Genomic DNA, 27,516 nt, shown 5'->3' on the forward strand with positions numbered 1-27,516 from the left:
TTTGTTTGCTTGAGACCTCATGTGGGCCCCACCTATTGGATATGGGAGAGGAGTGCCTAACCCCTTTCCTCTCTCATCAAAGTCTTACCCAAATTGGTTAGCCAATGCCTTCGGCTTTGGAATCACTATTTGGATAAAAATGATTTTGATGTCATGCTCAGAGGATCCATCAACTCTAATTCCAAAACTAATGGGTAACGATTCCATTTCTAGCCCAAGTGGCAAGTGAGCCGTTTTTTAACGCTCACAACTGTTGTATGACAACACTAGTTTTATGGGAGATTGTTGGTAGAGGGTCATCCAAATTTAGAAGGTAACATTAGCAATGAATGTGACAGACGCTGACAGTATGGGGCTGAGGCTTGTACACAATTGGACCTAAGTGCAAATAGGAGTTGTTAGATAGTGTATGTTCTTAGCTCTAATCAGATTGATGTACATATACATTTATTGTAAATGAATAAAAATACATTGTTGTTTCATATTAATATTAATATGTTTTTATAAAATTATCCCTTAAATTGGACACTTATGAGACTCGTGTTAGTTTAAAATGCTCTCAGCCATTGAATAGACTTGGGGAATCACTACAGGAAAACTGACTTTTAGTGACAATCAAAAGTCCCTAAAACTTTCACTAGAAATTTTATCGGAAGTCAGTAAAGTGCCGCTAAAAGAAGTGTCAATATAAGTTTTAGTGGCAGTTTTTGCAACTGCCGGTAAAAACGAACAATACTGAAACTACTTTTAGCTAAGACATTATTTTAGCGACTGCCGCTAAATCTACATATTTTTTTAAAATTATTTCTGTTTTGTCCATGGATTATTGTAATCACACGTTGCATTGCTTTATTTCCTAGGTGTTAAAAATTAGAAACTGATAAAATGTCTATCACTTGACTAAGTAGTCAATGAATGGTTTGGAGAATGATCAATGGTGATCTAATTGCATTCATGGAATTAAATTTAACACTGCATAATCTCATATGCTACCCATGTCTATACAACAAGTTTGACCTTAGGAGACAATCTTGGTTGGAACTTCATTGAATGATCCATCAATAAAAATCAACACAGGCCAAATTTAAGTCCAAATATTTTGTATCAATGAAATTAATAAATATAAAACCTTATAGACAACTTGATAGAGTAGTTTAAAAGATATAAACATTTCCAAGAGATAATAGGTTATTGCCATTTCAAAGTATAAGCATTTACAAATTACACCCAAATAATTAGATTTCATAGCACTACACATGTCACAAAAGAGCCACCAAGCAGCAGAAAAACATGCATTTTGTTAGAACGAATTACACATCCATGACCATTGAGTACTACATACATCAGACCTATATCCATGGCAATTGGTCTTCATACCTGCAGCAAAAGAAGATTCACAAAAGGTGTCAGTAATGGGTCTGAACAACATTATTGAAAATATCATTGATACTTGAAGCACCCACAGTCAAGGGTTTTAATATGATATTTTGGAAAACAGTTCAATTTTTGGTTGTCCAAACTACCAGTCAAGCCAAGAAAACCAGCTATTGATTTTGACCATCCAACCTGCTTGAACAAATACCCCAAAGAGACACAAATAGAACAGTTCTTGTTAGAAAACGAACTGTTGTTGTTTTTGACCATCCATACCATTGCTACGTGTTTTCATGAGGCCTTCTTCCAACTAATTAACTAACTTAAATAATTTTGAACCTACAACTATCTTAAGAAAAACAACACAATCTAAACTATTAAAGTTGCAGTGCCTATATCAATACCACTTATAAGCGATCCTGAGGCATATGCCCGTGTATAAAAAATATGGGCTTCTAGAGATGGACAGAACAGTCACGTTCATGAAAAAAGAAAATGGACTAATGTTGAATCTCTTGGAAAAAATATTGTGAGCCCACATAAATAGTCCCATTCTATAAACAAACTGCTACACTGAATATTTGAATGCAAATGATGGGTTCTTAGGATCACAAAATTTTTAATAATTCGTGTGCGTCTGGAGTACAATCAATAGTAGTACAATCAATAATTCGTGATATGACCCAGAAATTTGACACGCAATTCACAGACTTACAGCAGTGTTCACACACTTGAATATCAACAAAGAAACCAGTATTCATTCAGCAGAAAACATTAACAGTTGGTCGGTTCTTCGAAAGACCGCCGGCTCTCCCAAACACTCACAATATTCTTCACTCAAAGAAAAACATCTCACCCTCCATCCCCCAAAGCCCCTTCTTATACTCTTCTGATAGCATAACTGACTCCCTCTATAAATGCCCAGCTGACCTAGTTATAAATGCCCAAAAACTCTTCTTATTCATAACTGACATAGCTATAAATGCCCCAAGACTCTTCCTATTCCCTTCTGACCTCCTCCATAAATGCCCCATGTCTAATCATCTCCCCCTTATGCTGCCTTTTCTTTCTCCTAGCATACGTAAGGTTAACTGGGGGCCTATCATTACCCGCCACCCAAAGTCTAACCTTGTCCTCAAGGTTAAAATGAGGAAATTGGTTTTGAAATAAATCAAAAGGCTCCCAAGAATCTTCAAAATCAGGCAGGTCCTGCCAATGAATAAGCACTTCCAACCAGTAACTCCAGGCATAGTGGATGGACGCACACTGCGCACGGCAGCAGGATAACGGATTTGCAACTCCTCCAGTCTCTAAATAAAATTCCTTCTTTCTTTGAAAGCTAGACCTTTTCAATCTCTTGACTGCTATCCTTGTTCCATCAGGAAAAAACCCACTATATGTGCCACCAGTCTTGGCATTTCCAACAAGACGGTTACCTTCACTGAAATTCTTTGTAATTGGCCTCAGTTCATCATTGCTGAAGACTTTCCCTGATGGGGTAACTGATGCAGATGTTGATGGATTAGATGCTTTGCGAGACCTTCTGCACCTCTTGCTCCTCCTGTATGCAAGCAACCAAATTACAACAACCAAAGATGTGCAAAGGATCATCCCAATAACAGTTGCAAGAATGATAAGATACTCCTCATGGCGGCGCAGGTGGTAGCATTTGTTCTCTATATCAAGCATACAGATGAACTCATGAGAGTTGTTGCATCTCTCACCCACAAGGGTTGGCTGGCCATTAGTCACGATGTACAGGTATTGATTAGATTAATGCCTTTGCATGATGAATTGGAGCAATTGGAGTGAAATGGTGCCCTAGGGGGAATGCACTCATTCCAATGTGTTGCATTGTTAGACCATTTCCAACTAAAACCACCTGTAGAATTGAAGCCTCTTCCTCCAACCAAGCAACCTCTTGTCGTATTAGTGCAGAGTTTTCCAGCAAAACTTAGTTCCTTGGCTGTTGTCAGTGTTGCCAAGTGCCCATTATAATCCCTACATCGGGACTCTGATTCACCCCAATAACTGGAGTTTTCTATCAGCCCAAAACACTTGCTCTTATTTGGACTGACTATTGGCAGGTCTCGTAGGGGAGCGGAGAGCACCTCGAAGTGGCGACAATATTCCTTAACAGTAGAAGACTAATGTAACAAGAAGAGCTGCTCTTGTAAATTACCCTCCTGAGTCGATCGAAAACGTTCAAGGAGGAGCTCTTTGAATTCTGTCCAACCACGAAAAGGTCGCCGACCATCTTCCCAGTAATACCACGCCAATGCATCGCCCTCTAAACAGACAACTGCAGCTCGTAGACTCTCCGCTAGAAGCAAGCCATTAATCTCAAAATAGTGCTCCGTGCGAAAAAACCAACCGTCAGGATTTTCCCCATCAAAGATAAGTAGCTCCAACTTCCGAGGAAGTGAATCAAAAGTATGTTCTGGGACTGACATTGAAGAAGACGTCAGGAAAGCTGCACTCTTCCCTTTGTCAGTCGCACGACTTGATGCGACTAAAGGAGGAGCAATGTCAGTTGTAGACAAAGGAGCTGAATAGGCATATTGCTGAAGCAACAAATCAAAACGTCTCACCAGATCTTGAATGCCTCTTTCCAGAGATTGTACTGAGTTCTCCGGGGGCGAGATCTTCGAAAGTCCAACAACTACCTTATCTGGATCGAGTCGCTGAAACTCATTGCATAAGCTATCTATTTCCAAACAGAATCCAGAATGCAGAGAAGGCAGGCGTTCTTCGAAACCCTCCACCTGCGATGCCACTTCCTTAGCTGTCACCATGGCCGAGGAAAGACGTGCTCTGATACCATTTGATATGTGACTTAGGTGAACTCACCCCTAAAAGCTAGCTGTTAAAGGGAGGGAACCCAAGCACATACATACCCCACAATAGCATCCCATTCTACCAATATGGGATACCTCACATTAGCATCCCATACTACCAACATAAGACAACTAGATCGTAACATCCCACCATGCTTCCACCTAGTTCCGGCCGAACACTGCAATACCGACGTCACCACCTGCGTCGCACGATTGCAACTGGGAGGCATAGTGTAGACTCTGATACCACTGATATGACCCAGAAATTTGACACGCAGTTCACAGACTTACAGCAGCGTTCACACACTCGAATATCAACAAAGAAACTAGTATTCATTCAGCAGAAAACATTAACATTTGGTCGGTTCTTCGAAAGACCGCCGGCTCTCCCAAACACTCACAATATTCTTGACTCAAAGAAAAACATCTCACCCCCCATCCCCCAAAGCCCCTTCTTATACTCTTCTGATAACATAATTGACTCCCTCTATAAATGCCCAGCTGGCCTAGTTATAAATGCACAAAAGCTCTTCTTATTCATAACTGACATAGCTATAAATGCCCCAAGACTCTTCCTATTCCCTTCTGACCTCCTCCATAAATGCCCCATGTCTAATCATCTCCCCCTTATGCTGCCTTTTCTTTCTCCTAGCATACGTAAGGTTAACTGGGGGGCCTATCATATTTGAATGCAAATGATGGGTTCTTAGGACCACAAAATTTTTAATAATTCGCGTGCATCTGGAGTACAATCAATAGTAGTACATGATGGCTTATTTACAGGACACAGAAATGCTTTCTTAGCCACAAAGAACAAATACACCCATAAAGATTCCATCCATCAATGCTAAAGTTTATTCATATATAATATTTATCCGAGACAAGGATTTGATCATTAATTGGGTTGTTTTCATTTTACAGTTAAAGTCCACCTTAATTTAGTAATCAATCTGCAGACTGCAACAAATAATTGTTGTACAACTACAACATAACAGACCCCAATTAAATAATTATCATTGCAGATTGTGGAACTACTGGAGATTTGGGTTCTTGTAGATCAACTATGAAGTTTCTCCTTGAAACATATGTAGATATTGAGATCCCAATGAGTTTTGATGGGTTACTAAGAAACCACAAGAACATTCAAATGAATTTGAATAACATGGCTTGTGGGGTTTTCATCCAGAGCTAGATTAGCACTGGCATTACTTAGATCACCAAGTGGGAGTGGGCTTCAGCTCTGGTTTTACTGTTTTAGTGGTGGCCATGCATGAGATCTGGATGCAACATTTGATGGGGCCCAACCCAATTAGGAGACAAAGAAGGCCAAGAATGGGATAAACTAAACCACTTGATCAACTTAATTCATTTTGGACTTTGCAGAAAACCCCATCAATGTTAGAAAGAAATAAACAAGATTTACAATGCAACGGTTCGGCCCATCATGCTGCTCTTTTCCCTATCTCTTTGGTAATCTTCTACGAAAGTGTGTTACCCAATTCAAGGAAATGTCTTTGCCATGTGGCCTCTGAGAATTGGCAAGCTGCTGGGAAAAAACAGCCTGGGTTGATTTGAAGCCTCCTCATTTGACACATTACCCCACTTATTAGAGAATAGAAAGAAAACACAAATGAAAGTATAGGTTGATGTAAGAGTACACAGAATGGGTTCGCTCTCAGTTAGTGTGGGTACCCAAATTCAAGCAGGATTTGAATGACTGGAAAGTGAGTCTTATTGGAGAGCTGCTGTAGAGATTAGGAGGCATTCAGTTGAACCCTCAGTAAAGAGGTTCTCAAATTTCGCTGAGGGAGCATTCAGGTTCTTTCTCCAACAAATCTTGTTACGAAATGCTGATTAGAGAGTAACCAGACCAATGAACCACCATATAAATTATTAAAGATGAATCCACAAGAACATTTTAAGACTCAAATGCTTTCAAATAATAGCAACCGGACCAATGGACCAAGCACTTCAGTAGATGTCATGCATAAAAGCAATCAAACTAAATATAAGCCAAAACATCTATCATTATCAATCTTACTTGGAAACTAAATGACAGTAGATGCAGTTAGATATAAAATAAATTAACCCTTTGTTTAAATCTGTCATTAGACAATAGAATTTAACTAAGGATTTATAAATAAGTAGTCCACTTACAGGAGTTGCAGACTTGATCCAGATAAAAAAAATTGTTTGACAAATCCCTACAAATACCATATAAAGCATTAGTAGTGAATAATGAAGGATCAAAAACCAATATCAGGGTCACTTTGTACTTTAGGGAACCACTAAGAGAATGCCTGGAATGCCAAGTGAACTAATAAAAACAATGGTCCTAATGGGCACAATTGAGTAACCTTTTCATATGGATAAAGTAGATGAAGTAATAGAATTCTTTAAAACAAATAGCTAGGAATTGAAAACTGCCATAGCAAGATAGAGATCAAATCCTAGAGGTAACTTAACTACAAGAAATTTAAGGTCGTGTTTGGCAAGTCTTTTCGTGCGGGCTTTTTCAGGAAGCTTCAAATGAAGCTTTTATAATCTTTTAGTGCCCTTTCTTCTTCGAACGTGTGGCACGATGCACACGCTTAGGAGAAAATGGGTTATCCTTCCACAAAAAAAATTATTTGAATGTGTAAGTGAGACCTACCAATGGTATGTGGGTTCCACTTTGGAAAAATGTATGCGGGGCCTACATTAGGTATTATGTGGGGCCCACCTTAAAAAATATATGTGGGCCCACATACATGTCCACACATGGACCCACATGCATTTCCTCCAATGGCATGTGGGGCCCACCTTGTAAAATGTATGTGGGTCCCACATACATATCCACACATGGACCCCACATACATGTCCACGCATGGATCCCACATGCATGTCCACCAATGGTATGTTGGGCTCACCTTGTAAAATGTATATGGGCCCCACATACATGTCCACACATGGACCCATATGCATTTCCTCCAATGGTATGTGGGGCCCACCTTGAAAAATGTATGTGGGCCCCACATACATGTCCACACATGGAACCACATGCATGTCCACCAATGGTATGTTGGGCCCACCTTGTAAAATGTATGTGGGCCCCACATACATGTCCACACATGGACCCCACATGCATGTCTACCAATGGTATGTCAAGCCCACCTTGTAAAATGTATGTGGGCTCCACATACATGTCCACCAATGGTATGTGGGGCCCACCTTGAAAAATGTATGTGGGCCCCACATACATGTCCACACATGCATGCATGTCCACTAATGGTATGTGGGCCCACCTTAGAAAATGTATGTGGGTCCCACAAGTTAAATAAAAGTTTATTGGCCCACACATAAGGAATTCGTATATACATAACATATATATTTTCGTCACATTACCAAATGGATCGGATGGACCAATAAGATACATTGAATTGAACCAGTCCAGACTTATTGGTCTAAAGTATTTATTGGATTGGATTGGATTGGATCTGGTTCATCTATAATGAATTTATATTGGATTGGATCAGATTAAATCAACATCTAATCCATTAATAGAAGATGGGAATACAGGTGTCAATCGACTAGGTTTAGATTGGATCAGATTAAAAGTCCAAAATACAAAATTCCACCAAACCCTCACTTTCATTATATAAAAAATATAAATTAATTAAAAAAATCTGAATTGAAATAACAGAGACCTGCAGATCAGCACACATACTTAACTTGATTTTATACGAATCCTACAAAACTCAAATTTATGCTGTGTGTGTGTAACGTGTTTAGCCCATATGAGCAATTAAGTTGATGGAGATAAACATTTTGATAGTTGATGGCAATTGCTTAGAATTAATGATCAGTGTTAAAGCTAAAGAATAAATTTCTTAATCTTGAATACTGTCCAGTAATTAATAATAGGAATCAGTGTTAATTCTTGATCCTCTAACTTGGAAACTTTGGCCATTAATAATAGGAATCATGTTGGCTAAGTTTTTTTTAGAACTAATTAATTGCATTTAGTTCTGAAAATTATGGGTCCTTTACATATGTTCAACTAATAATAACTTATGGATCAAAATAAAGGTCTTTCAGCTGGTTAAACTACACTTTGGTAACGAAACATGAACATTTGAGGAGTGACTGAATTTAGTACTAGCTGGATTCATAGAGTCTTCACTGACATGGGTGGATCACATTAAGACTAATTAACTTTCCACTCAAAAATCTATATGTATGTAAGCAGTCATTCTCAGTTATTATTAGGCTTAGTTTATAAATTTGTTTTGTTCTGCATTCTAGTGCATTGAGTTGATGAGAATTTGTAAAAGTTGGTAATCATGATCGATTACAATAGGTCTATGAAGAAACATCAATTATGGTGTACATAAATGCATTCAAAATACACTAGGGGTTTTAGTTGCTTACACTTACAGATGTTGGAGGGAAATCCCAAATTTCATAGTTCATCAATTGTGCTAAGGTCACAAATGTTGAGACTCCTGCTTGTGTTTGAGGATAAAACTTTTTGCATTGAACTCTATAAGTTTCTCATCAACTATTTTAGCTAGTTTATGTACCATGAAGAGGAAGGGAAACTAAAAATTGGGTTGTCCTGCATCACACATAGTCACATACACATGCATCCAGATATTGTATACACAAACAGAGATAGAGCATCCAATCCATCCCACAATATGCAAGATTCAGTTAGAAGATTGTAAGGAATGACCAAGCCCGGTAGCATTTCAAGTACATGGCATTGTGGCACCAAAAAAGGAAAAAAAAAAACCGTTTTATGAAGAAACCTAAAGGGCTGCAAACAGACTGGATCAAATTTGATTATTCTGATTTGAATCAAATATTCAAATCTTACCCATCAGATTTATATTGGATTACAATTTGAACATTGAATAGCATTGATAAATTAAACTAAAAATTATCAAATTTTATATTACTAATAGAATAAACTAAAAATGATCTTGATATTTTATATCATGAGCAAAATATGTTAAAAATAAATTTTATGAAACTTGTACCATTGGCTCTTTAGTAAAAACAGAACAGTCAAACCAACTTATGAAACTCAGGGAACAATCCTAGGATTCATGCTTTTTATTTATTTATTTTAAAGAATCTATTTCTTAGGTGACAAGGCACCCCCTTATAATTCCCCCTCGCAGCACCTTTGCAACCATAGTGGCCATTAAAAAAAAAAACTCCCATCTCTTGGATCCCTTTTGTTTCTGACCAGGGTTGCCCATCATCTACTAGTGGATATATTAAAATGTATGAGAGCATTTCATGCCCAACTGTGATATATGCAGTTATCTCCCTATCAGTAACAACTATTCTACAAGTGTAGTACTTGCTCTCAAGTGCACACCACATGAATCCTACTTTGCTGATAAGATTTATATTACTCTATTAACATATTCTACAAAATGTCTACAGGAGTCTTGTGTGAAATGACATTTGATGGCATTTAGGCAGATATGAATGCATGTGACCACCATCTAGAAGCTGAAAATTTTACTTCAGTTAGGAAGTCAAGAAAATTAGATCAGTTAAAAATATTTACTTTCCTGAAGATATCAAAGAAAATCAAAGAAATTTTAGAGAAATAATTACAAGACGCACTGAAGAGGGATAGGAAGTTGATCCCATATGGTCAGACAGTGCTTTGCTGAATTACTGAGTTGATTTCAAAAGAAACAAGAAAACAAAATCAACAATGTTTATTCCCTTTAGTTAAAGGAAATAAAAAACAAAGGTAAACCTTAGTCAAGCCTGAATGAAGTCTTTGGGCCAACTCAAAATCTTCAGAACAAGTCGTTTTATGATGCATGTAGGCATTGCTGCCGGAATGCATAAAGGTCTATATGCATGTAGCCAAGCCTGGATAAAATACTTTTTCCTTTTCTATTTTCTTTCTTTTCCCCTGTTATTGTGGTTCTGACAAGCAAAGGTACATCAGTTATTCTAAGCAACATAAAGAACTATAACTGCAATTTCCCTGAAAATGTTGGGGAATATGCATTTGGATAGAACTAGTTGTATATGGATGACAACTAGGAAGATTTCCTCTCAAAAAGAAAGACCAAATAAATAATCAAGTAGAATAGAAGGAATAGTCATGCCCTTGTGCAGATACTCAAAAGAACAGAGGAAATGGATTCAATGGTAAATAAATCATAAAATTTATTTGGAACATTTAGTTCAACTCTTAAAGGAGAAACCTACCCATGTAAGTGCTATCAGTGCTGATTCTTTGAAAACATCACTAAGTTGCCCAGTAAGATGCAAATCCCCCTTTCCTACCATAGTTGTGGCCTCAACAAACTGAACCTCACCACCAAAGGAGGTCCAAACAAGCCCAACTCATACTCCAGGAGTTGCAACTCGTTCTGCAGTCTCTCACCAAACCTTCAAGGCTGCAGCATAGTACGATCATAATATATGATCAGCTATACCAAAAGTACAGTGAAAAAGCTAAATCTGAAAAATTAATATACGAGGAAACCTGGGTATTTAAGCAGAACTCAGAATCATGGCATATGTGCCCCATTTCAAGAGAGATAATATTGATTGAAGACTTAAGAGCGGCTGAACAAAAACGGAAAGGATGTTCTCCGATGATGAATTGATCAATCTGGGTTTTGGTTTATATAGGCATCGCCGGTTGGTATTGTCCAGTGGAGAACAGAGAGAAAATTTAGGTGAGATTGAATAGAGAGAGAGAGAGAAATAGAGAGATTTACCTATGAATCAAATATTGCCGATGCGAGGTTGAGAGAGAAGCCACGAGAGAGAGATTTACCAGCCAAATGCCGATGTTTGACTCTGTAAGAGAGATAGAAAACGTGAAGTAGCCGGTTCAAAAACTCTTGCTAGAAATTTATATTTTTTGTAGTGAGTTTATCTACTAACAATGACGTGCGGACAAAGAAACTTCTGCAACGTGTCTCAGCTACTAAGGTTAGACCTAAAACACATATAATGTCTATTTGGATGAAATGTATTTTCTAGTTATGCCTGGACCTTAAAGATTAATGAGCAAAATTGAAAAGTTATACATAATTCTTAGACTTGATTATTATATTACACTAGGTATTATATTGGATTGTCTTTGATATGCCAATCTATGAGATCCGCTGATGATCAAAACCTGGGTATATTGGGGTAGTCTGAGAATTCACTTGAATGGGTGATCATAGTGATAGGATCGACTCATTTTATGAAAAATATTTGCAAAAGGTTTTAATTCTCGGTTTCCATTCGAGTAGAGAGTGTGAAACTATACCTTGCAGCTAGGAGAGAGGTACTTCCTTGTCGGGTAGTGTTTGGTCATTATAGGCCAAGAGGTTAAATGTAAGAGACCATTACATGGTTGATTAAATGATGGGCTTTATCTTACTTAAGTCCATTATCCTTGGTTCTTCATAGGATTGATGAATTTAATGATCATTTAAGTGTAAATTTTGGGCCCATATTGAGCCCATAGTGATATACTCAGGGGTTCACTACATTTAGTAGTGAATTCGGCCAAGCTTCTCCACAGAGGTTGGGCCGAACCCATGTGGACTTATGTGCAATCATTATGGGGTCCCACGCCATAGAAATCAGGCCTAAACTAGCCTTGCAACACCCTTGGGTCGTGAACCTTATAATTGATGGGCCTAAGGCCCATAATTAAGATGATTAATTAAGTTATTACATGACCACATGGGGCAAATCTAGGTTTGGATCTAGGTACGAAGCACTTAATCTTATAAGAAGACAAAGGTATATTTCTAATTAGAGTTCATATCTGAATTAAAATCGGATTATCTCTTAATTAGATTAGGAGATACCTCCATAAGAGATTATAAAAGATGATGGGGCAGAATAGTCCAAGACAACTTCATATTTTTGTAGTTTCTAGTTCTCTTTGCATCCTTTTGTCTCCTAGTTTTTTCTCAATTCGACATCAACTATCTAGAACTGATTTATATAAGTTTTCTTCTGATTTTTGCAAAACAAATTCAGAGGAACTTCAATCTCACCTTCCCCAGTTTGATCCAAGCAGATGGGTTATAGTTTTGCTGAAAAATGTGTTACTGATTCAGCTTCATCTATACACTATGCCATCTTTTGTAGAGACTGTTTTAGGACTAATTTGGACGTGAACTTCCACATTGGGATCTTGTTTGTGGTATCCATATCAAGTATAAACCCCCCTCATTGTTTGGTTTGAAATCTGGTCCAATTCAGTGCAAAACCGATCCTGAAAAATACAAATTTTCAGAACATAGGGAATTTGATTCCCATAAAAATTAGGAAATTTTTGAAATTTCGTCTAGCCATCTAGTATGGTTTGGCCATCCATATGATGGATGATAACCCTTCAAACACTAAGGGCATACACTGTCTAACATTTTCACTTCTTGACCCTTAGCTACTTGACCTCAGAAGTTACCAAAATACCCTCAGCTCCAAATTTGGCAGCAACAGGTATACCAATAGTAAGACGAAAAGTGTAGAGAGGAGAGAGATCCTCATATACTATTTATTAATTGATTTAAAGAAAGCATTGATAAAGTTTCTAGAGTGATATTTAAATTAACAAGATGGGTTTTAGAAAAGGAGTTCTGAATAGGTATGCGTACCTCATTAAAGATATATATACAATAATTAGCATTAGAACAATTGTCACAAAGGCCTAGTATTTTACAATTATTACTAGTGAGAACTCATGCGATGCATGGGATTTGTTAAGTGAAAGCTAAACAGTAAAATCATATAAGAGTATACAATTGTTTTATTTTTAAAATTTTAAATAATTAATAATTATTTATATTTTATACACTACTTTTAACAACTTTTTTACATTACAAAAATAACAATTAATTTCAACTAGGGTTGTTCATTAAATTGATGAAACTAACCAACCATAACAACTCAACCTAAGTTGGCCAGTTTTCTAGTATTTCTGGTTGGTCATTTGTAAGTTGACCAAAATCGAATGACCTGACAATAGATATATTAATATTTTATATTTTTAATATTTTTTTAATACGGGAAAGTGAAAAGATTCCTATATTTCTTAGTCTAAATTATTTTATATCCTAAATTTAATTTTTACATTTATTTTTTAATAATTCCACTATAATTTTTTAATTTAAATTTAAATTTTTAAGTTTAAATCTTTTTAGCCAATTGACCAAACCGAAAATCGACCAAAACCAATATAATCCGAGTTGGTTGGTTTTCACTAATGGTTAGTCGGTTTTGAGAGACCAACTCTCTAACCTAACCAGGTCAATTTGGTTGGCCAAACAGCCTTCAACCAAGTCGAACCAACCCGTGAACACTCCTAATTTCATCTTAATTAATAGTCTTATCACTAATAAATAATAATAGTTTAATCTCCAATAATTATTGAAATTTTAAAGCAAAAATACATAATTATTGAAAATATATTGATAATTAAAATATAGTAAATAACTAATAAAAATACAATAATTACAAAAATATAATAAATACTAAAAAATATATTAAATTAGTCAATAAATAATTTAATCTCAAATAATAGTTTATTCTCTAACAAATATTAATCAATAAATTATAACAAAAAGAAAATAAATACTGATGGTGCGCAATCCGGTCACTCCTAGCTAGCACTTGCGTGGCTCTTGAAAGGTACCTGAGATGGAGAAGATGAAGAATCCCCAAGGGCTTACCCGGCGGGAACACTCTGACTCTTAAGTTAGAGTTCTGTGAAAGATGCAAAGAGAGGAAGAAAGCTAAGAGTGCAGATAGCGCGAGTATTAGGAAGTTACCTCTGTTCTTTTGGATTGGGCTACTTATAACAAAACTCTGTAAATCAGGCCCACTAGCCTCTGGCAGGGCAGGTATAACCACCAATGTCTTCCTGTTGCAGCTGTTATAGCCAAGGCTAAGGTGGCACTACGGGGTCGTCACCGCAGGGTACGTACTTGTCAGATGTACGGCACCTTCCAGGGGTGGTGCGCACAACGCTGTCTGAAGAGAGATGTGGTTGCAATCTCCAGGTTTGTCAGGTACGGTGGTTGGGTAGGAGACCTTCTTGCGATATGCCAAACTGCTCTTTCACAAGCAACCTTGTACCGAACTATCCTGTGAGTGGCGAGCTGCCCGTGGCAAGCTACACCGAGTTGTTCGGCCCGAGGTGTCTTTACCTCGGGGTATCTAGAGGCGAATCAGGGTGTTCCTGTTTGGGAGTGGCCTAAAATCTACTAGAAGGAGCTCGGGCATTAGGAAAGGTCAGGGGGCCCCAAGCTCGGAGGTAGTTCGGAGTCCCTCAGCCTCAGGGAGGAGGTGCGGGCCAGGCGGCTCTCGACGAGTAGCCTAACCCACCAAGATGCCAGGCTGAACTCAGTGAGCCCTTCCTACCGAGTTGCGGTTGTGCTTGTTGTGTTGTCACGCTGAGTCATCGCTCGAGCAAGGTCATGCCCACGTGTACCCAAGCTACGAGGTCGGGCCAAATCACCCTCCATCAAATACAATAAGTTCAATAAATTAAATTTAAAATGTTAAATAAAGTATATAGTTTAATCTCCAATAATTATTAAAAATATATTTATCACAAAAAATATATGTAATTACTGAAAATACAATAAATGTTACATTTTAGTATGGATAAATATATAACAAGTATAGATTAAGATTTTAAAATTAATATTAATAAATATTAAGTTTTTTGAATGTTTTTTTTTGGAATTATTAATTTCTATAAGTGAAATTAGTTATTTACAATATTATCATTACTTAAATTTTGATATATTAATTTTTTATTGAATTGAATAATTCATAAAATTATAATTTATACTATTATTACATAATTTCGTTATTAATTTTGTAAAATATAAAATGGTTATTAATTTGAATATTATCTTATAATTATTCTCCATTTTAAGAAGTTTTTTAAATTTATTACGTAGTTCCATTATTTTTACTAATTAAAATCTAGTTATGGTAAATATTTAGATTTTTAAATATTTAAAGTATATATAAAATATTAAAATTTTTTTGTTATTTGAATTTTATTTATTTCAAAAGTTATCGCATAATATTAAATATTTTGTTATGCAATTGCTTAGCTAATTTTAATATTTTGTTACTTAAGGTATTTAGTTACTGAAATATTTAAATAGTATCTTATTTTTTAATGTTAATCTTGTATATTTTGAGTAACATTTAAATTGAATAATTTGGAAAATCATAATTTATATTGTTTGTACATAATTTTGTGCTAAATTTTGTAAAAATATAAAATTATTAATAAGGTGAATATTATTAAATATATTATAATTATTTTTTTTGCTTCTAATAAACATTTTAAAGTTATTATATAATTTTGTTAGAATATTAAATAATTTCTAATTTTTTTAATTCAATATTTCTTTAGATAGATATAGTCATATAGATAAAAAGTAGGGGAGAGGATAAATAGGAATTTTAGGAGAGGATATTATTTATGCTATTGAGAATGTGTGAGAGAGAGAGAGAGATTTTAGATAATTCTTTTATGGGGAAGGGGAGCATCTCATTAATTGTTTCAAAAATGACATGGAATAAAAAAATAAAAAATTCAAGAAAAAGGAAAAAAATTCTAGACTGCTTGTAGGGGATCCACTTTAGGGTCCTCCCTGTATTTTGCTTCCATGATCAAATCAATTTTTCCACCATGACCAAATTGACCTTGAGTTTGGTAATCATGTCCATTGCTCTTGATCATTGATACTGCTTTAAAGAATCCAACGTTAAAATGGGGAGATCTGGCTATATTGTTGGTTAAGAAATCATTCTGTCCCTTGCAATTTGCGCTAGTTGGGAAGATTGTTTATGGTCAGACTGCGTACCTTGGTGGAAATTCTGGTGTTTTATCAAGGGTTCTTTCCAGATTAAATCTTGTTAATTACCTCTTACCAAAAAAAAGGAAGAGATTAAATCTTGTCTGTTTGAAATTCTTTTGATTGACAGCCTTACATCCCCCTCTCGGACTCCCAGCTCCATTGCTCGTTAATTTTATGTAAGATTGACAGCCTTAAAAACTTATCCGTTAACTTACACTTGGAGAAAGGAAATTACTAACCGACATATTAGCATTGTAGTTCAACTCTGATAGAAGATGCAACTCCTTGTGGAAGGACAAGGCAAGGATTTGCCCATGTGGAATGGGGGTTTGTAGAGTCTTTACCTCCATATGGCCTGGCACACTAGCGAAACAACTTTGGATTTGTGCAAAGCTCATGTAAGTACCTTGGGTGGTGGTTAATTTACTTTGGTCCTAAATATGTTAGTTGACTTTTCAACAAATCATAATCTGAATGTCACTTTACACTATGTAGGATGTCGGGGATTGTAATTTCTTCTTGTGGATGCTTTTAAGGGATAATGTGTATCAGATAGTGGGAAGTCTTACAATGAAAGGGGACAGGTCATGACCCTCCAGAAGCACGACAATTCCATCAACAGATGCTCTAGACAAAGTTGAAGCAGTTGTCCAATCAGAGAAGGATAACTTGGACCAAATGTATTACCTTTATGATAAATTATTGAAATGTATTAAAAATTTGCAGAAGCACGACAATTCCATACTAATATTTTTTTCTTACTCAATTGTATAACTTGACAAGCCTTTTTTCTATGTAAAACAAAAGCCTTTTTGTATGTGCATTTCAAAATTCATAGTATACGTGTCCCTTTTGGAATCAAAACTGTAGCTGCCCCTGTTGCTGCACATGCTGCTTTCCAAGCGTCCATCACAGCCTGATCAAACACATGCCAAAACAATACAAGAAAACTCATAAGCAACCTAATGAATGGAAATTCTTTGAGTAAATCTTTAGATATATTAAGATGGTTTAGACCATTGATATTTCCGATAAAATCTTAACCTGGGTGATGTCTCCACCGGCCTTTCCATCATATGCGTCGATATCGAAGACTCTATTTTGGGCCTCTGCAACATACACCAAAAAGAATAATACAAGTATCATTTGAAGATGTAAATTGGAATCCATGTTTTTCTCTTCTTGTCCTCTGGTTCCATGCTAAGCTGTGATGCTGAATTAAAATTCCCTTCATATTTCGGAGAACTTATACTTTAACATAATAAGGAAATCTCCAGGATTTACCACTCTTTTCTAAGTTAGACAACCGTGAGAAGTGCTAAATGTTTTGCGCATCCAACCACATGTCATGAGTCAAATGTTTATGCTCTTAGCCATTAATTTATTTGAAGGGGAGGCATGATACACACCTTCCATTCTTCTATGGATCATTAATTTTTCCCTAACATATATACATAGATTTAAAATAGGAATTTCAACAATCCATCAACAATTTTCAAAATCAAGGAAATTTTATGTTGTAATGTGTCTGGTGCTTAGTCACCAAATGATGAGAATAAAATTTGTCATATCTTTATCCCTCAATATTCAGTATTTTACACTTAATTGGTACCTAATTGGACTTATTACTCTTTTATTTTGATTTAGGGCAAGCAAAAGGCAATTGGAAGAAAACAAGACTAATCGGATGATTTTGCACAGTTTCAGCACCGATCAGTGATCATTTGAGTACATAGATCTTTCAAGAACTTGGCATAGGCCGGGATATGTTGGACCGCATGAGGAGAGGGAAGTTAATATGGACTTCCTTGCTCTCCTCGCTGCGAGTCTCTTTGTTCTTTTGCATCGGCCCGAGTGCGAGTGCAGTTGGAAAGGGAACTATGGGTTGGTTCACTATAGGTTCTAGATTTTCCTTTCCTTTTTCTTTCCCCCCCAACTTATGGTTTCTTGCTCCTTTTCTTCTTCATTAATTCTATTTTCCTCACATGGATCCTCTAACATCCTCCCACTCCTTAAGGTTATAATAGCCTTAGTATTTTTAAGCTCAGGGTTCCTAGGAGGTGGTTGAATCTGCTGTGGAGGAAAATCCAGGGGCTGATTTCTAAGGTTTTGCAACCGGTAGACTCGATAGTTGCCCTACTTCTCTCTTTGCTTTGGCTTTCGTCAGCTGTCCTATTTGACTCTCTAGTCTGTCAACGGACTGTTGCTAATTTTGGATCAGCTGCTGAAGCTGCATGGATTGGTCATCTTACTGTATGGGCTTGAGGAGGTTGTGGGAAAGCTTGATAAGCATGAGTCGGTAGATTCCTAGGGTACATCGGTGGATATGGTTCTGTACTTGTGACCTCTGAAATTGTTGTGCCATGAAGTTAGATGGATGATGATACTGTTAGGATTGTGTATAGGTTTAACATGGTTGAGCCGGTTGAGTCCCAAGGTAACCATTGTACTACCAGTGGGCTTGGGCTTCTGACCACTGGGAGTGCCTCTCCTCGTTGCGAGTCTCTTTGTTCTTTCGCACCGGCCTGACTGTGAGTGCAGTTGGAAAGGAAACTATGGGTTGGTTCACTATAGGCTCTAGATTTTCCTTTCTTTTTTCTTTCCACCCCCCCAAGTTATGGTTTTCTTGCTCATTTTCTTCTTCATTAATTCTCTTTTCCTCACATGGGTCCTGTAAAATCCTCCCACTCCTTAAGGTTATAATAGCCTTGGTATTTTTAAGCTCAGGGTTACTAAGAGTTGGTTGAATCTGCTGTGGAGGAAAATCCAGTGGCTGATTTCTAGGGTTTGCAACCGGTTGACTCGATAGTTGCCCTATTTCTCTCTTCGCTTTGGCTTTCGTCACTTGTCCTATTTGGCCCTCTAATTTGTTAGTGGACTGTTGCTAATTTAGGATCAGTTGCTGAACCTACATGAATTGGTCATCTACTGTATGGGCTTGAGGAGGTTGTGGGTAAGCTTGATAAGGTTGAGTCGGTTGATTCCTAGGGTACATCTGCTAGAATTGGTTCGGTACTTGTGGCCTCTGAAATTGTTGTGCCATGAAGTTAGATGGATGATGATACTGTTAGGATTGTGTATAGGTTTAACATGGTTGAGCCGGTTGAGTCCCAAGGTAACCATTGTACTACCAATGGGCTTGGGCTTCTGACCACTGGGAGTGCCTCTCCTCGTTGCGAGTCTCTTTGTTCTTTCGCACCGGCCCGACTGTGAGTGCAGTTGGAAAGGGAACTATGGGTTGGTTCACTATAGGCTCTAGATTTTCCTTTCTTTTTTCTTTCCACCCCCCCAAGTTATGGTTTTCTTGCTCATTTTCTTCTTCATTAATTCTCTTTTCCTCACATGGGTCCTGTAAAATCCTCCCACTCCTTAAGGTTATAATAGCCTTGGTATTTTTAAGCTCAGGGTTACTAAGAGTTGGTTGAATCTGCTGTGGAGGAAAATCCAGTGGCTGATTTCTAGGGTTTGCAACCGGTTGACTCGATAGTTGCCCTATTTCTCTCTTCGCTTTGGCTTTCGTCACTTTTCCTATTTGGCCCTCTAATTTGTTAGTGGACTGTTGCTAATTTAGGATCAGCTGCTGAACCTACATGAATTGGTCATCTACTGTATGGGCTTGAGGAGGTTGTGGGTAAGCTTGATAAGGTTGAGTCGGTTGATTCCTAGGGTACATCTGCTAGAATTGGTTCGGTACTTGTGGCCTCTGAAATTGTTGTGCCATGAAGTTAGATGGATGATGATACTGTTAGGATTGTGTATAGGTTTAACATGGTTGAGCCGGTTGAGTCCCAAGGTAACCATTGTACTACCAGTGGGCTTGGGCTTCTGACCACTGGGAGTGCCTCTCCTCGTTGCGAGTCTCTTTGTTCTTTCGCACCGGCCCGACTGTGAGTGCAGTTGAAAAGGGAACTATGGGTTGGTTCACTATAGGCTCTAGATTTTCCTTTCTTTTTTCTTTCCACCCCCCCAAGTTATGGTTTTCTTGCTCATTTTCTTCTTCATTAATTCTCTTTTCCTCACATGGGTCCTGTAAAATCCTCCCACTCCTTAAGGTTATAATAGCCTTGGTATTTTTAAGCTCAGGGTTACTAAGAGTTGGTTGAATCTGCTGTGGAGGAAAATCCAGTGGCTGATTTCTAGGGTTTGCAACCGGTTGACTCGATAGTTGCCCTATTTCTCTCTTCGCTTTGGCTTTCGTCACTTGTCCTATTTGGCCCTCTAATTTGTTAGTGGACTGTTGCTAATTTAGGATCAGTTGCTGAACCTACATGATATGGTCATCTACTGTATGGGCTTGAGGAGGTTGTGGGTAAGCTTGATAAGGTTGAGTCGGTTGATTCCTAGGGTACATCTGCTAGAATTGGTTCGGTACTTGTGGCCTCTGAAATTGTTGTGCCATGAAGTTAGATGGATGATGATACTGTTAGGATTGTGTATAGGTTTAACATGGTTGAGCCGGTTGAGTCCCAAGGTAACCATTGTACTACCAGTGGGCTTGGGCTTCTGACCACTGGGAGTGCCTCTCCTCGTTGCGAGTCTCTTTGTTCTTTCGCACCGGCCCGACTGTGAGTGCAGATGGAAAGGGAACTATGGGTTGGTTCACTATAGGCTCTAGATTTTCCATTCTTTTTTCTTTCCACCCCCCCAAGTTATGGTTTTCTTGCTCCTTTTCTTCTTCATTAATTCTCTTTTCCTCACATGGGTCCTGTAAAATCCTCCCACTCCTTAAGGTTATAATAGCCTTGGTATTTTTAAGCTCAGGGTTACTAAGAGTTGGTTGAATCTGCTGTGGAGGAAAATCCAGTGGCTGATTTCTAGGGTTTGCAACCGGTTGACTCGATAGTTGCCCTATTTCTCTCTTCGCTTTGGCTTTCGTCACTTGTCCTATTTGGCCCTCTAATTTGTTAGTGGACTGTTGCTAATTTAGGATCAGTTGCTGAACCTACATGAATTGGTCATCTACTGTATGGGCTTGAGGAGGTTGTGGGTAAGCTTGATAAGGTTGAGTCGGTTGATTCCTAGGGTACATCTGCTAGAATTGGTTCGGTACTTGTGGCCTCTGAAATTGTTGTGCCATGAAGTTAGATGGATGATGATACTGTTAGGATTGTGTATAGGTTTAACATGGTTGAGCCGGTTGAGTCCCAAGGTAACCATTGTACTACCAGTGGGCTTGGGCTTCTGACCACTGGGAGTGCCTCTCCTCGTTGCGAGTCTCTTTGTTCTTTCGCACCGGCCCGACTGTGAGTGCAGATGGAAAGGGAACTATGGGTTGGTTCACTATAGGCTCTAGATTTTCCATTCTTTTTTCTTTCCACCCCCCCAAGTTATGGTTTTCTTGCTCCTTTTCTTCTTCATTAATTCTCTTTTCCTCACATGGGTCCTGTAAAATCCTCCCACTCCTTAAGGTTATAATAGCCTTGGTATTTTTAAGCTCAGGGTTACTAAGAGTTGGTTGAATCTACTGTGGAGGAAAATCCAGTGGCTGATTTCTAGGGTTTGCAACCGGTTGACTCGATAGTTGCCCTATTTCTCTCTTCGCTTTGGCTTTCGTCACTTGTCCTATTTGGCCCTCTAATTTGTTAGTGGACTGTTGCTAATTTAGGATCAGCTGCTGAATCTGCATGAATTGGTCATCTACTATATGGGCTTGAGGAGGTTGTGGGTAAGCTTGATAAGCTTGAGTCGGTTGATTCCTAGGGTGCATCTGCTAGAATTGGCTCTGTACTTGTGGCCTCTAAAATTTCTGTCCCATGGAGTTAGAAGGATGATGATATTGTTAAGACTGTGTATAGGTTTAACATGGTTGAGCTGGTTGAGTCCCAGGGTAACCATTGTACTCCCAGTGGGTATGGGCTTCAGACCATTGGGAGTGCCTCTCCTCGTTGCGAGTCTCTTTGTTCTTTTGCACCGGCCCGACTGTGAGTGCAGTTGGAAGGGGAACTATGGGTTGGTTCACTATAGGCTCTAGATTTTCCTTTCTTTTTTCTTTCCACCCCCCCAAGTTATGGTTTTCTTGCTCCTTTTCTTCTTCATTAATTCTCTTTTCCTCACATGGGTCCTGTAAAATCCTCCCACTCCTTAAGGTTATAATAGCCTTGGTATTTTTAAGCTCAGGGTTACTAAGAGTTGGTTGAATCTGCTGTGGAGGAAAATCCAGTGGCTGATTTCTAGGGTTTGCAACCGGTTGACTCGATAGTTGCCCTATTTCTCTCTTCGCTTTGGCTTTCGTCACTTGTCCTATTTGGCCCTCTAATTTGTTAGTGGACTGTTGCTAATTTAGGATCAGCTGCTGAATCTGCATGAATTGGTCATCTACTATATGGGCTTGAGGAGGTTGTGGGTAAGCTTGATAAGCTTGAGTCAGTTGATTCCTAGGGTGCATCTGCTAGAATTGGCTCTGTACTTGTGGCCTCTAAAATTTCTGTCCCATGGAGTTAGAAGGATGATGATATTGTTAAGACTGTGTATAGGTTTAACATGGTTGAGCTGGTTGAGTCCCAGGGTAACCATTGTACTCCCAGTGGGTATGGGCTTCAGACCATTGGGAGTGCCTCTCCTCATTGTGAGTCTCTTTGTTCTTTTGCACCAGCCTAACTGTGAGTGCAGTTGGAAGGGGAACTATGGGTTGGTTCACTATAGGATCTAGAATTTCCCTCCCTTTTTCTTTCTGCCCCAACTTATGGTTTTCTTGCTCTTTTTCGTCTTCATTAATTCTCTTTTCCTCACATGGTTCTTCTAAAATCCTCCCACTCCTTAAGGTTATAATAGCCTTGGTATTTTTAAGCTTAGGGTTCCTAGGAGGTGGTTGAATCTGCTGTGGAGGAGAATCCAGTGGGTGATTTCTAGGGTTTGTAACCAGTTGACTCGATAGTTGCCCTACTTATCTCTTCGCTTTGGCTTTCGCCAACTATACTATTTGGCTATCTATTCTGTCAATGGACTGTTGCTAATTTAGGATTGGCTGCTGAATCTGCATGAATTGTTCATCTACTATATGGGCTTGAGGAGGTTGTGGGTAAGCTTGATAAGCTTGAGTCAGTTGATTCCTAGGGTGCATCTGCTAGAATTGGCTCTGTACTTGTGGCCTCTAAAATTTCTGTCCCATGGAGTTAGAAGGATGATGATATTGTTAAGACTGTGTATAGGTTTAACATGGTTGAGCTGGTTGAGTCCCAGGGTAACCATTGTACTCCCAGTGGGTATGGGCTTCAGACCATTGGGAGTGCCTCTCCTCATTGCGAGTCTCTTTGTTCTTTCGCATCGGCCCGATTGTGAGTGTAGTTGGAAAGGGAACTATGGGTTGGTTCACTATAGGCTCTAGATTTTCCTTTCCTTTTTCTTTTCCCCCCAACTTATGGTTTTTTGCTCATTTTCTTCTTCATTAATTATCTTTTCCTCACAATGGGTCCTCTAAATTCCTCCCACTCCTTAAGGTTATAATAGCCTTGGTATTTTTAAGCTCAGGATTTCTAGAAGGTGGTTGAATCTGGTGTGGAGGAAAATCCAATGGCTGATTTCTAGGGTTTGTAACTGGTTGACTCGATAGTTGCCCTACTTCTCTCTTCGTTTTGGCTTTCGTCAATTGTCCTATTTGGCTTTCTAGTCTGTCAATGCACTGTTGCTAATTTAGGATCAGCTACTGAAACTGCATGAATTGGTCATCTACTGTATGGGCTTGAGGAGGTTGTGGGTAAGCTTAATAAACTTGAGTCGACTGATTCCTTGGGTGCATCTGGTAGAATTGGTTCTGTACTTGTGGCCTCTGAAATTGCTGTGCCATGGTGTTAGATGGATGATGATACTATTAGGACTGTATATAGGTTTAACATGGTTTGGCCGGTTAAGTCCCAGGGCAACCATTGTAGTCCTAGTTGGTCTGGGCTTCAGACCTTTGGGAGTGCCTCTCTAGCTGGGGGGGTTTCTTGGTTTTGGGCCTTATAAGTGAAGTTGGGCTGATTTTCCCACCCAGGTTTGTATGGGCTAAGGAATGGGTTAGCAATGGGTTGGAAAGATATATTGTCCACATGTACTTGGTTTGGATTGAATGGTTGACATGGGCCCGCCGTAGGGCACTAGCTAACATGATGGGCCGGGCTTGCACAGATGGAACATGATGGATAGGATGACAAGGTTGGGTATGAGCCACTTTGTTGACGAAATGCAAGGACTTGGTCAATTATGTGGGCCATCCCATTAATCTTGTCCAGTTGTCGAGACACATGGTTCTAGTCTATCTATGGCTCAGGTTGGAAGTAGTTTCTCATTCTACAAATTCCGGCCATTGAATTCATTTTGTTTTAACCCCCCATTTTTTGAAATTTGAAATATAAATTTGGAATTTTAATTTCAATTTTAAATTTGGATACTTAAATTCTGCAATTTAAACTAAAATTTGAATTTTTAATTTTTTCTTTTTTTTTTATTTTTTTATTTGAAGTTTGAAATTTAAATTTTTGCAACTTAAACACAAATTTAGATTTTGAAATTTAAATTCCTAAAATTTAAATTTAAATTTGATTTTTTAATTTTTTTGTTTTTTCTTTGTTCTAAATTTAAAAATTAATTTTTTTGAATTTAAATTCAAATTTGGATTTTGAAATTTAAATTTATGAAATTTAAGTTCAAATTTGAATTTTTTTATTTTCTAGTTTTTAATTTTTGAAATTTGAAATTTAAATTTTTAAAATTTAAATTCAAATTCAGATTTTGAATTTTAAATTTCTAAAATTTAATTTGAAATTTGAAATTTGAAATTAAAAAAAAATATGCATGCAAATCAACCACTTGACCTTAGGGCTGACTTAGGGTTTCCTAAACTAGTGGTTCCACTAATGTGAATCATCTTAGGTTCACTTGGAATTACACCACTTCCTTTGGTTAGCTAGGTAAGAGGTGGGGATGTGGGAGGCTCCCTTTGCTCTTGTAAGGACCTAATTAAGTAACCACAAAACTTGTTTAGGCATAGCCATTTAACCTCTTTCCTCAGACACCAACCGCTGGTTATGGAAGGTAATTACAAGCTTCCCTAAAATTCAGCACACCTTTGAACCAAGTGTGAGGCTCCCTAAAGGATCTTGCTATCCAAATTTAAATTAGGGTTTAGGGTGAATCGCACGTGAAAGGTGGTGATTTTTGGGCCAAGGAAGGGTGATGAAATCCCCACCTTATCTTATTTAAATGGAATTGCCCTTAAGTAGATTAACGGGAAGACAAAATAAACAAAGCAAATGAAAATAACTATAATGCATGAATAATTATCTCTAAAATGCAATTCAGCAATATAACATAAAAGAATAAAATAAACTAAGCAAGAGAAACAATTAAAATAATAAAAAGAAGGAAAACCTAACACATTCACAACTAGCTATGATAATCTAGTAATTACATAAACCTATATGATGCATGCTCTAGAATATGAAACCCTAAATGTTGGAATGCAAATGCAAAAATAAAAAAAAATGATTTTTTATTATTTTTATTAATTTTACTTATATTATTTTTATTTCTTTTTGATATTCGAAATTTTAAATTTAAATTTCGAAATTTGAAATTCAAATTGAAGTTCAAATTCATATTTGAATTTAAATTTAAATTTAAATTTAATTTCAAATTCAAAATTTAAACTCAAATTAAAAAATTTAAACAATTTCCTATTTAATGATCAATTATTCTATTAAATAACTAATAAAAAGGAAATTAAATAAGGCAACAAATAATTATAACAAGAAGAAAATAAAAGAAATAATTATGCTAACAAGATTAACAACTACCAAAATAAATTCTAACAAGAAAATTGCTATTCTAGAAATTAAACCGAAAATAACATAAATAAAAGAAAAGTACTCAACAATAAATAAAATAAAATAAAATAAACAATATTTTTTTGAAATAAAAGAAAAACACAAGCCTAATAGACAGAAATTCAAACGAGAAATTAAAATAAAGAAAGAAAAATAGATCTACAAACAAAACGGAACAAAAATAATACTAAAAAAATCAGATCTAATAAAAAATAATAATTAAAACATATCAAAAATCACTATTCAACAAAAAAAAAAGAGTTCAAAAATAAAAATAAAAAATAAAAAATAAAATGGAACGACTACACCTGAAACACAATTCAATTTCTCTTCTCTTCTGTCCTATAGTCCCACAATGCCCCTGTAGTCCCCACCTTTCGCTATTCCGTCCTGTAGAATCAAAGAGAAACAAGAATTCAATTGAGATAATGGACCAAGTAATAAAACGAAAATGAAAAAATAATGAAACAAATCCGGATAAAGCAAATAAAAATTTTTCTCCGTTGGTTCCTCGACAATGGTGCCAAAAACTTGGTGTGTCCGAAAGCGCATCGTTAAACACTCTGGAACACCAATTTAAACATTTATAATTTTTCCGTTTCTCACAGCAACTATAGATGTAGTAAATGGTGAGAACGGGTCATTTCCACAAGAAAGTGAGGGAAAAGTTATTACAAACCTTAATACGGGTACAAGAATGCAAAGGGAAATTGCAGAATCACAAAACTTTCATTTATTAAATTGGAATTAAATAAAAATGGAGTTCAAACATTGCTAAAAATAAAATAAATAACAGCAATAAATAAACAACAGAAATTAAAAAGAAGAAATCTGATATTTGATCGAAGGTAGTAGTCTCTGGATCTCGCCGTTGACCCTCGAACTTCTCGAGCTAGGCCTTCCGTCTTACTTGGCCAAATTTCAGATCTGTAGAAAAGAAATAAAATACGAATTAAAACTAATAAAAGTAAAATTTGCAGGAAGAAAAAATGATCTGGAAATTAAAGAATAGAATGTTAAATCTAATACTGAAGAAAAAATGGTCGGGATTCAAATCCAGAGGTGGCAGTAGTCGTGTTGGCGAACTGCAAGTAGGAACCCCTTTTCTTGCCTACACGTTCTCCTCTTCCTCTACCCTTGAACTTCTCAAGATCAGCCTTCTATGGGGCCCTTGGGGTCCTTTTTATAGAGAATGGTGGACATAACTGGGAATAGAGAGAAAGAGGGGGCAGTAGCTAGGTTTTAGCAAAAATATGGGTGCCCTAGGGTTTAGAATGAAGGGTTAGGATGGTTCTAGGGTGATCCTAAGGATGAGAAGAAAAGGAGAAGGCACCCAATACTATGTAAGGCTGAGATTTAATGGCTAAAGGCTGACTGGTGAAGATTAGAAGTTAGGTGTCTCCTAGGGTTAGAATGCTAAAAAGAGAGTTCTCTAGAATGGATGGTGAAGATTAGAAGGGATGGAAGATAAGGATTTAGTAGTTAGGGGTAGATAGGGTTTGTGAAGAGTGAAAAGATCGGGTTAAAAGGTGCCCTAGGGTTTGCTAAGGCATAGGGAGCATGCTAATACAGTAGGAGGGGCGCCAAACTGGGTTTAGCAGCTAGGAGGCGCCCTTATGCTTTAAGTTTTTCACAAAAACACCC

At 37.4% G+C, this 27,516-nt stretch overlaps 2 long non-coding RNA genes across 2 annotated transcripts; both read right to left on the minus strand.

Annotated features, from left to right (window-relative positions):
• Positions 1–1,083: 1,083 nt before the first annotated feature.
• LOC148867229 (uncharacterized) lies at positions 1,084–11,161 on the minus strand. Its single transcript, XR_016110201.1, has 4 exons — positions 10,955–11,161; positions 10,437–10,627; positions 6,369–6,415; positions 1,084–1,377 (listed from the first exon to the last, which is right to left on the minus strand). It is a non-coding gene; the product is annotated as an uncharacterized LOC148867229 (long non-coding RNA).
• A 5,577-nt stretch (positions 11,162–16,738) lies between these two features.
• LOC148867230 (uncharacterized) lies at positions 16,739–17,332 on the minus strand. The gene is made up of 2 exons (XR_016110228.1): positions 17,114–17,332; positions 16,739–16,985 (listed from the first exon to the last, which is right to left on the minus strand). It is a non-coding gene; the product is annotated as an uncharacterized LOC148867230 (long non-coding RNA).
• Positions 17,333–27,516: the final 10,184 nt, after the last annotated feature.

The sequence above is a fragment of the Nelumbo lutea genome, chromosome 3 (assembly GCF_056320005.1).
Source record: "Nelumbo lutea isolate HS-2025 chromosome 3, American lotus-T2T, whole genome shotgun sequence".
NCBI classification, from domain to species: Eukaryota; Viridiplantae; Streptophyta; class Magnoliopsida; order Proteales; family Nelumbonaceae; genus Nelumbo; species Nelumbo lutea.